Source organism: Manacus vitellinus, unplaced genomic scaffold, assembly GCF_001715985.3.
Source record: "Manacus vitellinus isolate BGI_N305 unplaced genomic scaffold, ASM171598v3 scaffold_1_pilon, whole genome shotgun sequence".
NCBI lineage: Eukaryota > Metazoa > Chordata > Aves > Passeriformes > Pipridae > Manacus > Manacus vitellinus.
The window spans coordinates 55,549,179-55,561,565 of record NW_021939396.1 but is presented as its reverse complement, the minus strand read 5'-3'; positions in this window follow the sequence as shown (position 1 = coordinate 55,561,565).

Sequence of the window (12,387 nt, the reverse complement as noted above, 5' to 3'; positions counted from 1 at the left end):
TTGAGATAAATATTACCAAGAATCCTTGCTACCCCAATCTATTAAAATATGCCAGTAAACCTAATCCATCATCTGCAGTAGTTTCTTGGTGTAGAGCTCAGACACTGGCTATTAACCCTGACCTAAAAATACTCTGTAATTCTGACTGAGCTAAATGTAGCATCCTCATCTCTAATTTTTGCTTATCTCTTAATTTCATTTTGACCTTTTTTTCTGCCCTTTATCCCTTTTTCAGGCAGGTGAAACAATTAGAATAGCTAAAGGCTTCTCAATTGCAAATATCATCAAAATTGCAACTACAGCTTTCATTAGACATTTCAGAGTATTAAATAGGGAATTCTGTCTTCAGAGCAGAAGCATTATAAGACTGAGAGAATACTGAGGTTTTTGTAATGATCTTGTTCCTTTCTTTTAGGAGATCTCAGTCAATTATATAATAACATGAGTCATTAGAGGTCCCAGCTGCACATTAGCTGAATACTAACGTGGATTTTCTGCATCACTGTCTGAGGCCATTTGCCAAGGACAGGAGGAATAGCGAACAGGATTCATTGAGATCTGGTCCATAACAACTTCACAGTGAAACTCCATATGCTTCTATAAAACTCCATATTAAGTTTATTCAAAAATCATGGATCAAACAGAAATAATATATAGAAAGGTTATCTCATACATAAGGCAAAAATTAGGCACTAAATGCCAAAAATTATGATTCTGAAAATTTTATGATGGATGATACTTAATTCTGGTGTCATCCAAACCCTGCAGGAGCCTTACTGCTCCTTTTTAAAATCTTGAAGTACCCATATTTATGTTCTAATACATATGGATTTTTGAGCCAGTGAGACCTTTATTGAACCTCGTGTGCTTCTCATTACTCTTAAGACAAATCAAGGTCCAGAAGCTAGATATTTTCAGTCCAAATTCCTTTTGTAGTGTAATCCTTGATGTGTTCAGAAAGCATATAACATATCCATATATTTTATAAATAGCCTTCATGTTTGTATTTCAGCTGCCCTTTAGCATTCCTCTTTAATGTGAAATACAAGCAGTTCTAAGCTAAACTCAAAATATAGTGGCATACATACACAGTTAAGTGTCTTATCCGTATCCCAAAGGACTTAGTTTCCTTCTGTTCCTCCCATGATGTAATTTTTTTTCCCGTCTGTGGCAGAAAGGTGACATCTTTCTTTTCCCCATTACAAAAGAGACAGTAATTTTCTCTGTCTGTCTGGGGAGAGCATTTCTGGAGGTAAAGGACATATCCAATTCCAGTAAGCAAAGAATCAAGTAGGAAACTACCTCTTGATATAAATGTTCCAGGCACTTGATGCTGGTTGTACTTGAAAAGAAAGGTTTAGCTTTGTTCTGCTGATTCCCCGAGGGATGGATGTAGCTATTGCTTTGAGTGATGTTCATAATCCCCATAGCATGAAGTTTTTCCACCTACTTGTTTGCTAAGTGTTTTCTCCCTGGGTGTCTCTAGACAGTTGAAGACAAACCACTTGCCAGCATTTCCTGGCTACTTGTCCGGGTCACTAACACTCTTGCCATCCACATAGAATCATATTCTTGATTTATTTTACAGGGAAATGAATGTGTGAGGCGGAAAACTCCTGAACATTAGTTGTTACAGAGATTATGTAGAAAAGGCATTGACTGATCAGTAGAAGCTTCTGGTTCAACTCCATGATCCCTGTGGATTTCTTCCAACTCAGAGTATTCTGTGATTCTGTAATTCTTCCCATACTTACTGAATCAAAACATTAGCCCTTAATTTTTTTTTCGTTTGTTGGTTTTTGGATTTTTTTTGTGGTGTGTGGTGGGTCTGGTTGAGCCGGAATTTATTTCCCCATAGTAGCCCTCACAGTGCCATGCTCTGCATTGGTAGCTAGAGGAGTGTTGATAACACACCCATGTTTTGGCTACTGCTGAGCACAGCACTGTAACATTCCTTCTTCAATCGAGGGTGAGATCCTGGGAGGGGACTCAAGTAGGCCAGCTGACCCACACTGACCAAGGGGATATTCCAGACCATATGATGTCAACCCAGATATAAAAGCTGAGACAAGCAGCAGGACCGGAGGCACTCATTGTCTCTGATGGCTGCCTGCTGACAACCGTACGTGTGTGCTGGAGCCCTACTCCTCAGAGAAGTGGCCGACCATCGCTGCTTATGGGAAGTAGAGATTAACTGCTGGCTTCTGCTTTGTGCGCACGCACACTGCTTTTGTTTTCTTTTTTGCATAAATATAAACTGCCTCATCACAACCCACGATTTCTGTTGTTTTCTTTTCCCACTTTACTCTCTCCCCTGTCCGGCTGGGAAGGGGAGGGATAGAGCGGCTGGATGGGCACCTGGCGTTCAACCAAGGTGAACCCACCACACGGTGGAAAAAAGAAGAGAGGACAGTCTGTTGCTGGTCCAAACTTTGTAGTATGAAAGAACATAGCTGTTCACACTCTGCTAAATGACATTCACAGAGAATTGTTATCCAAATCCGTCATTGAAGATTGGCTTAACTACTGAACTCTTTCCCTATATGCCATGGCTGCCCTGGAATGACAATGCTATCACCTATACCTCTGTGAGTACAGCAACCACTTTGATGTCTGAAAGGGATTTATGTTAATGAAGTATGAAAGGAACAAGGACTGAAGCAAATGGAAGTGATCATGTAAATACAAATAACAAATATAAATAAGTGTAAATGTTCTTCTGTCCTAAATACATTCATCTTAGTTTCTTTCTTTCAAAGCTTGGACTGTGTGTTGCTTTTTAGCAAGAGGCTGTCTACAAGATGATTTAATTAATGAAGATGTAAATTATTTGAGTTGCTTCTAGATGTAATCTTTAGCTTCCGTATCTTGGCCAAAAGAGCTCTAGAAAGCAGAGAAAAGAAAACAATTGTGAAAAACTTCTGTAAGGTAATGTCTTTGAGGATTAAATAATTTTTATAGTTACAAATACATATATTAAAATATATACATTTCCATCTCCATAAGATGGAAAATTCAGTAGAAAAATGTTAATTGTGTTTAAAATTTCCCCACAACAGAATCTGCATTCATTCAGAGCAGCAGAGTCTCAGTCACGTACAGAAGGCTAACAGATTGCCTCCAGCTCCATGGTTAAAGGATTAGCATACACAGGCATTCTGGACAGAGAGGATCCATATCTGGAGAAAAAGCAAATTTGAAATTATTTGGAAATCTGTATTCAAGGTCAATTGATGGAAGTATTAAATATCTTACATTCATGTTATTTTGGTTATATAAAACAGCTAAGTAGCTGTTAATTATTTTTCCTTTGTTTTTTGTTTCAGTAGAACAAGTACTAATACTAAGATTAGTATAATAGTGCTAATAAGAGTAAGATAAAACAGCAACTGAATGTGTGGATGATAATTTTCTGTTAATTTTAAATCTTATAATTTATTGACTGAGTTTTTGTTAAATGAGTTCAGTCTACTCAATTTGGTCTTGACTTTAAAAATAAGCTACAATAGGGCAAAAGGCACTGATCTTCCTTTCACAAGTATAGACACACATGTATTGGTATATTAGAGCTAAAATCTTTTGCATATAAATTTTAAAAATGAAAAGAATATATGCTATGTTGCAATGTAAGGAATTATTTGACATGTCCACACTTCAGTATTTCCTCAACAGTTAAACTCCTCTTAAAATTGTAAAGAGTATTTTAAATTGCCAAATCTGTTTGGGTTTTTTTTGTGAATCAGCAAATATCTGAAAATAAGAATAAGAAAAATCAAATCTTTTTATTGTAATATAAAAGCAGATAATAGAAAGTGTACTTTTTTTGTTCTCATTTCATTCTTAAAGCACTTCAGATGTAAGAACATGGGAATTTTCAGTGATACATATTAGATATAGTGCAAATTGTTTGTTATCTTAGGACTCAGGTAGGAATAAGACAGAATTTGACAACCTATACTTAACACAGCTAGACTTTTCTGCATTAATAGAAAAATTGAAGAGGCAAACTTAATTTGCATTGCAAATTTTAAGATGATTTTGCTAGGCTTTTATGCGAGCACAACAGTTTTGTCAGAAACTATTAAAGCATAAATTGCAGCTGATAAACCCCTATTATTACTCTGAAAAAGAAAAGGAACTCTTCCTTAATGGGAGATCTGAGCACTGCTTTATTATTTGGCACAATGTTGTATTTGATTAGAAGATAATGACGTTGGGCACATAACTATTTGGATCTGAGTTCCCACTACAAATCAGGATACCCATCTTATGCATCTGTATTAAATACACTTAAATATGATAATGTTTAAGTAAGCATTATCTTCACTTGTGTCATTGGGACTAAAAAGGGCATTTAAAATAGAGCAACTGTTTAATTGTTTGACTGAGTCCTACCTGATGTGAAGCCACTATTCAACACATGGCTTAATGAATTCCTAGTTAATAAACTGAATTCTATATCTGAAAGATAACAGAGAGAGTGAAATAAGAACATTTTAATGCTAAACAATATATGTCAGTTATTAAAGGAAGGAAAACTGGTAAATGATTCATGATATTGGATTGGAAGAAAATGATTATTTGACTTTGTTTAAAAACAATATAGTATGTTACAAAAATGCCCTGCATTGAGATTTTTTAACAACAAAAAACTAAAGAGAAAAAATGGTAATATAAGCACTTGTGCATTTTTATTATGCTTTAACTAGAAAACATCCTTTGTGTTGATTCAGAATTTCAAGGCACTGAGCCTCCTACCTCCCCATTCCTGATCCTGACCACCACCCATGGGCTGACATCCCAGCTTAGCTTCAGCTCATCCCTGTCTCCATGTCCCTGCTTAGCCATCCTGCTGCTGTGATCACTGCTCAGGCCCTGCCCTACCCTTATTGCTCAGGAGATACAGGAGCAGCTCCCATGCTGGTGAGGCCCCTGCTCTGCTGGCAGTGTTGTCACAATTAGCTCTCAGCTCAGCTCTCTCGCAGCTCCCTGACAAATACACTGACCTCCACTCAGAATTTTGATTCTTCCCATTTTCTCCTAGGACTGATTTTGCCAAATATTCCTTGGACAATCTTTTTTTATTTCAGGCCTGGCATCATGTGGGACAACCTGCTGATGCATAAAATCATGTTGGATGTCCTTCTTCCTTAACTAATTCACAGCTTGACATGTCTCTTACAGATATCAGTGTTCAAACTCCCACTGGATTTGGTGGAGCAGGAAGAAACCTGTGGTATTGTAGGGGATGAGCTCGGTGTGTATGAAGGGCATATGAAATCTAACAATAATGTTTGAGTACCTGAAAATTGTATTCTAAGTGTAATATTTATTACCTATATTTCATCAAGGCTTTCGTAATACATTTTTTTCATTAGCAATTTATCATCTTCTTCATTAGCAATATATCATGTGCATAATAAGTATTTATTACAGTTTCTCTATGGGCTGAAATTATGTTTCAGAATGAAAATAAAAATGATTTATAGACGCAGAGGCATACTAATTACTGAAAAAATCCCTGGAAAATTGGGATAACATAGAGCTTTGGCAATGAGATGTTAGCATCTCTACCTCCAATAAATTTTCAACCTTAATACTTACCTGCGAAGAATAAATTTCACAGACTTACTCATAATAAATATTGAGAGAGCAAATTTGCCTCAAACAAAAAAATTCTATGGTAGAACTTTTGTAAACATGAACTTGAGAAAAAGTAAAAAGTTGATTTTGTACATCAAGTGATCAAAAATATTTTCTGTTGAAGAAGTTATCTGCTTGAAAGGCAGAAGTTCTTACATAAATCTTTTTCCTCTTCCCCTATAATTTTATTCTATAATAAAGATTTAGTTTTTAAATTGTGAATACATTGCTACCATTATTATTATGTCTATAATAATAGTGATTATTGTTATTAATAATTTAGTAAATGTTATTAATTACCAGAGTCCTGCAGTTTGAGCTCCCAGGTGTAAGCATAAATAATTTACAGAATTTGGCAAGAATAAGGACAGACCCTTTCCAAATAAATAGATTGTCTCAGTGCTGACTTTTTAGTGGTCTGATTCCCCAAATGGAACCAAACACCTAAACCAATATCATAAATTCCCCCATAGTGAACAGTGAAAATTACTTGTCTGAAAATTATCCCATCAAACTCAGCATGCCAAATGACTCTGGAACTATCTAGCAGGAAGTATGGAGCAGAAGAAAAACTTGTGAGAACTCTAGGTGACTCAGACTGAGATACAATATGTAGAGTTTAAGATGGAGGGAGCATCTGCTCCTCTGCACCACATATATATTTTACCCAGTAACCACTAAAGTATATAAGAAAAGCAAAACCAGGAGACAATTTTGGAGTGTAGGCAGGGCTTCTCTCTTCACAGGTTAATATCCTGAACATTTGGCTACTCAGACATGCTCACTGCTGCTTTATAGGTCAGAAATTTCATGGCACTTGCACTTCTTTCAGTTCAGTAGCAGAGTTTCAAACTGAGAAGTGAAAGATATGTTGCACAAAATAGCCTGTGATGAAGTGGTATATCATTCTGCTAGCTCGGGATATTTTCCTCTTTCCTGTGAGCTAACACAGAGTAGAATAAAAGAGCTAACGTCATCTCCTCCCCTATAAAGAAAAGCAGTAGCTGCACTTTATAGGAAGATCAACCCTATCAGCGCCAAGTGTGCTAAAGAATGTTTAGCTTGCAGGTCTTGACCTGGCTTTGGTACAAACCAGCTGCTCATGCTGCTCAGAGAGCATGAGTGGGATGTACAAACTGCCAAGTTTGGCAAATGTGAAGAAACAAGCTGGGCGCATGCAGAATTACAGTGCCTCCCAGCTGAAGTCCTCAGAACTCTGCATGTACATGCCTGCATTTGTCAATATCTCACTTTAAGCACTTTAATCCACTGTGAAATTCACATTTAGTTCATGAAAAAATAACCAATGCAAAGGATAACTCCTATGATGGAAGATTCCCATCTCTATTTTTTTACTTATGCAGGAAAGAGAAGCCGCATTGCAAAATCACACTGTTAATTCACTTTTTTTTTTTTAAATAAGAAATTTTTGCAGATTTCCTGCTTCTTTTTTAAACCATAGATATATATGTTGACATTGCATTTTACCATTTATATCTGGCAAGCAGACTATGCGATTCACTCTTTTTACTTCAGATTTCATTGGATTACTTTAAGCCAGGTTATTTTTATTTTGCTTTGAGTAGCACTGTAGTCATTTTAGTTAATAGCTCTTTGGAGTACACAGAATCGACTGAATGATGATGTCATCATATTATGTTAGTTTAAGTCTGCATAAGGTGGCACTACTCCCTGAAATTCTTGGCAGTATTTTCTTGCCCCAAACATTGTCCCTTGTGTTGTAAAAATAAAAATTAAAAACCATCACCACCAAGCAGCTGAAGAAGTTTCTTTGGAAAAACACCTAGTTGATAGAAGAATGTATTTTAAAATGTATTTTTATTTTTTTGTTGTCTTCTTTTTTTTCCCCAGGTTAATTATCTCAGATGACTTCCCTGAGGCAGTTCATTGCAATGCTGTATGACTTCATGTGCCTGCAGTTATGGGTGGAGGAATAATCACCCAGGAATGAGGGGGTGATGGAATGATTCTTTGATGGTTGAGCTGGTTTATGTCATATTAAACTGGTTATGAAACTGCAGTGTAAAACTACTTCATTTAAACGTGATAGTCAGGGTCTGTTTCTGTAATTTATAGAATTCTGTCAGTTCTATAATTCACACAACAGCAATGAGAAAAATCAGGAATAATAGAAGATTAGATAGAGTAAGATAAAGGAAGTTAGATAAACATATTTGCTACTAAAATGTTCCCACTATTACTCATTTCTGAATGGATTTTTGTAAATAGACACATGTACATGAGAAGATATAACAAAATGAAACTCAGCAGGCAAATAATTGTACTCTTCTGATTTCTGTGGCTTTAATAGAACTTGTCATTCAAACTTAGAGCTTTAATTTTTTTCCAGTAGGGTACCGATAGAGTTAGTAACTATCCCTCTTCATGAAGATCACTTTGTTGGTAATGCCTGCTCGGTGCTTTGGAAAGTTTAATGAGCGTGCTTACTACCATAACATCTATTTGAACATTCTTCTGAGCCTAATTATTTTTACCCAAATAGTATAGGAAACAAAGCCATACTCTCCCTCGAGGAATTACGAACAAGATATTCCATTGCAAACATGACTATGTAAACTTATATGCCTGTTTTACTCTGTAGAATATACAAAAACATCAAAGAATGTACCTCAGAAAATACTTAGCTTTTCTGTTTGCAGGCAAGTAGAATGCTTTCCCTAATAAAATGCATAGGGCAAGTGAGAGTAGGAAGTATTTGCAAATGTTTATTTGAATAAGTGAGTCTGAGTCACTTGGATAACATTAGCAAACATTTTCCTTAAACAAATTTAGGAAAAAAAACAACAGTACAAGCAAATTTTAATCCTCAGTATTTTTAAGAAAGGATTTTTTTTGAATATCCATACCATTAAGAACTTGGTCTAGATGTCTGTGTGCCCATCTTTGAACCTTTCCAATGTCCTTTCTCTGTTAGTAAAAATTGGAGTCATCCAGTACAGGAAAAATGCTATTTAATTAAGACAAATGAAGAATACACATAACAGTAAGTTAAAAATTACTCAAAATGGACTATTCTACTGAAACATGTTAATGCAATTCTGAATTAAAAAAAAAAAAGTATGAAGCAACTAATGCTTTGCATTCTTCCTATTCCAGGCAGACCTGCACTGGAGTATCAGGAAATAGGAGCTGTCTTCTAGGAAGTACACTAACGTCCCTGCTACTGAAGGAGCTTCACTGAGTACTGTATACATAGATTACTGTTTGTGCCCACTAACTTTCCACTTGGCTCTGAAAAGTATGTCTACATGGCATTGTAAGTGAGTAGAATTGAATTTGTAAAGCAGAAAAGTTGATGCTGAAAATCCAATATCCTAAGAATATGTGCTTCAAGAGTGTGTGTAAATGGGTGGAGCTGATCTTCCAGGTCAGCACACACAAAATAAATGTTGTTCATGTGTTCTAAGATGATTTTGAAATACAAGGCAAAACTCATTATTGAGATTTGAGATATTAGCTTTAAGAACACATCTCTGTCCCGTAATTCCAGTGCAAATGCACCCCAAATACTGTAAACAGATGCTTATGTATCACACAGTGATTTTGCACTACTGGGCATTGTATTTACTCCCATGCAATACATTCCCTAAGGACTCTGCCTGTAGTCAGTGGGACTGTTCTTTTTCTGTACTTGGTTTCACTGTCACTTTCAAGTCATGGTAAAATATGAGGTGAATTAAATATGTCTTTACATTAATACCTCCTAGGTCCTTCCTCTGACTGTGATTGCAGAATCAATTGTTTGTGATTGCTTGAATAGGCATGATTTTTCCTTATCAATTCCTCACATAGCAGACTATGTCATGCTGCATCCTGTCAGCATGCCATTGAGAAATGCTACAAACTTATTTATTCACCAGCTGGAAACACTACAGATGCTGTGCATTGAACTCATACTCCAGTAAGAAAAGATCATTTCAGTCCAGTTAAGGGCCTATCAATCACACTAATTCCTGAGTCACACAAACCTGTATGATTATTGTCAGGATTAATTCCTTACTCTAACTGCATTTTACTGCAAAGCTGAAAAACCCCCATATGGCTTATACTTTTTAACTACTTAAAGCTATACAATTAGGTCAAGAAACTATTAAGGTCATGACTGGATATCTATGCCACTGAGAACTCCCTGCCAACATATAAACTATCCATGCCAGAAAAAATCCCCTTCTTGCTCCACCAGAAAAGCACAACTGGAGTTAATATGGCTTTCCCAGGCAAGTTTATAAGCATCAGGAAGTACAGAGTGTAGCATCACCATAAATATTTCCATTTTATGGACATGACATACATTAAGAGTCTTCTATTTTGGAATGTAAATATCACTGAGACTGGTAGCTGAGTTGAGTCATCAAACAGGAGATCAGCTACAATTGCAAGGAAAATGAGCCTGCTGCATGTCCTGCTTTGAGTGTAATGCCATGCCAAGAGAAGGTTAAGGTGGAAGCATACTGCAAAGAAAAAAGTGCTAAACAAGCTGTGTCCTCATTTTTTGCCTCTTCATGTATATATGCAACATCTATGTCCTATCCTCTTAAAACGGTTCCCATGTTTATCATGTTCATCCCTGATTTTTAGATATTTCAGCCTAAGAACAATGTAGATTTTAAGGCACGTTTACACAACATTTTGCACAGATGTGAAATTATATGAAAATATATTTTGCAGTTAATGGAGTAAAATGGATTTGATATACCCCAAATTTATGTAATTTGCTGTAGTTTTTATCTTCCGGGAAAAAAAAATAATTCTTCATTAAGTCAGTGATAGAGTAAAAAATGCATGGATACAACAAATGGTTAATAATCCAAACACACCCAGTGAAACTGAAGAGAGTTTGGCATAATGATTGTTAAGCTAGAAAAGGAGGGACAGCATCTCCTCTAGCTAGTTGCAGCTAAGGTGCTTAGCAGAGCGTGGAGAGAGGGTGAGAGAAAAGCAATGAAACATAAAGCATCAGGGAAGAACTGAGACAGGATGACATGACAGCAGGTAATGACTGGGAAGGAGAAAGAAAGCAACAAAACAAACGATGTGTTTAAAGCATAAAATGAAGACAAGCAACACTTCACATTCCCTGCTGATGGGCAATCGGTGTTTCATTAGGATACCTGGTATTTATCAGAGAGAAAGGGACTGGGGAGTGTGGGATATGGGCCTGAGTCGGCAGGGAGGCTGCTAACAAGGTCACCTGAGGGAGTGGGGACCCAGCTGAGAGCTCTGGAATTGGCTTCTCTCTTGCGGTGCGTGAGAAATGGGGTTTACACACCACACAGTGAACAATTGCACATGCAATCTGTACATGTCCATGGTGTTATAAATTGGTTTCATTTTAAGGATATGCTAATTCTGAAAAACAACTCCATCTAGTAAATACATGGGACTTGATCTTTCAACTTACTCAATAATAAGCAGCTGTAGATCTGATTTTAGCGTAAGCCAGGTCTGTTAGCCAAGATCAAAAAGCCTTACTGAGTTCTGTAACGACAGAACCCTCCAAATGTCAGCATATAAACATACAGCTTTTAACTTAGGAAGCTTTACCTGTGGAAACTTCCCTCCTGTAATTTTGTTCCTTAAATTTCCTTTTTCTCTGTTGAAATAACAGATCAAACTTGCTTCTGCAACCCTTTTCTTCTGTACACTTTATCTTGGCATGCTGACAAATGCTGCTACGTGCACAGAAAGGAAAAGAGAGGTTGAGCTGGGACAAGCAGTAGGTAAGGCATCACGACAGATGCTTGTCTACCACCTGTAACATCTTCATATGTCTAACTGTTCAACAAGGTGGGAGAACACACTCCTCTTGACACTAGACAGGAACATTTTGCTGCATATTTACTTACATTAATGTGGATTAGATGATAAGACATCACCGTTTCCTCTATAACGCCCATATACTTTCTATCCTGCAGGGTTAGTAGTGCAGTTTTTTCATCTTTTTAGCCAGACCTGCCATCTCATTCACAGCCAAAAATTTCACAATTGGCCAAAAGTAGGGTAAATGTGCAAACAAATTGTTGAATATGGGGAAAACAAAAAGGATTCTGAAATGCTGAAAGTTTTGGGTTTATGTCTGGAAAACATTTAATTAGGATTGAAAGAAATCCCCCAAGCAGGTCTTTAGGGAGTCCACTGTGATTCTCTAGTTGTGATGGCAGATCTGCACTGTTGTTTAGAACATTTTAGATTCTGATTCCTATAGCTCATGCCAGCTGGCAGTTTCTGCAAAAGATTTTTCATCAGCTAGAGAAAGCCTGAATTTGGTGCTTGCATTCCCTGATACACTTGCAGTATTACCCATGCATTCCTTGTAATGAGGAGGTCAGATGGGTTATTCTGCATCTGTTAAGATTCCCCTGCTTGCTGGAGACACTCACAGCTGCCTTAATCAACTGATTTCTAACCCTGTGCAGCTTTAGACCAGTAAAATACTGTGGAATAAAAAAGAACATCTGCTCGATTGTTTATTCAATGTTTAGTTAAGTTTTTCGAAGTAAGATAGTCCCAGTGTTCCCCAGTGTTTTGGAATTTCTGCACATTTGATGTGAGTGGGATGTTTTGGTGGAATAAAGCTATGAATGGAATTGAAATGACCGATTTAACCTATAGGGCATGTATCTTTTTATGATATTGTGTTTTGTTGGAGTCTTAACAGATCCTGAAACTTGGGACTTTGGTCTCTGTTGACTATATAATGTA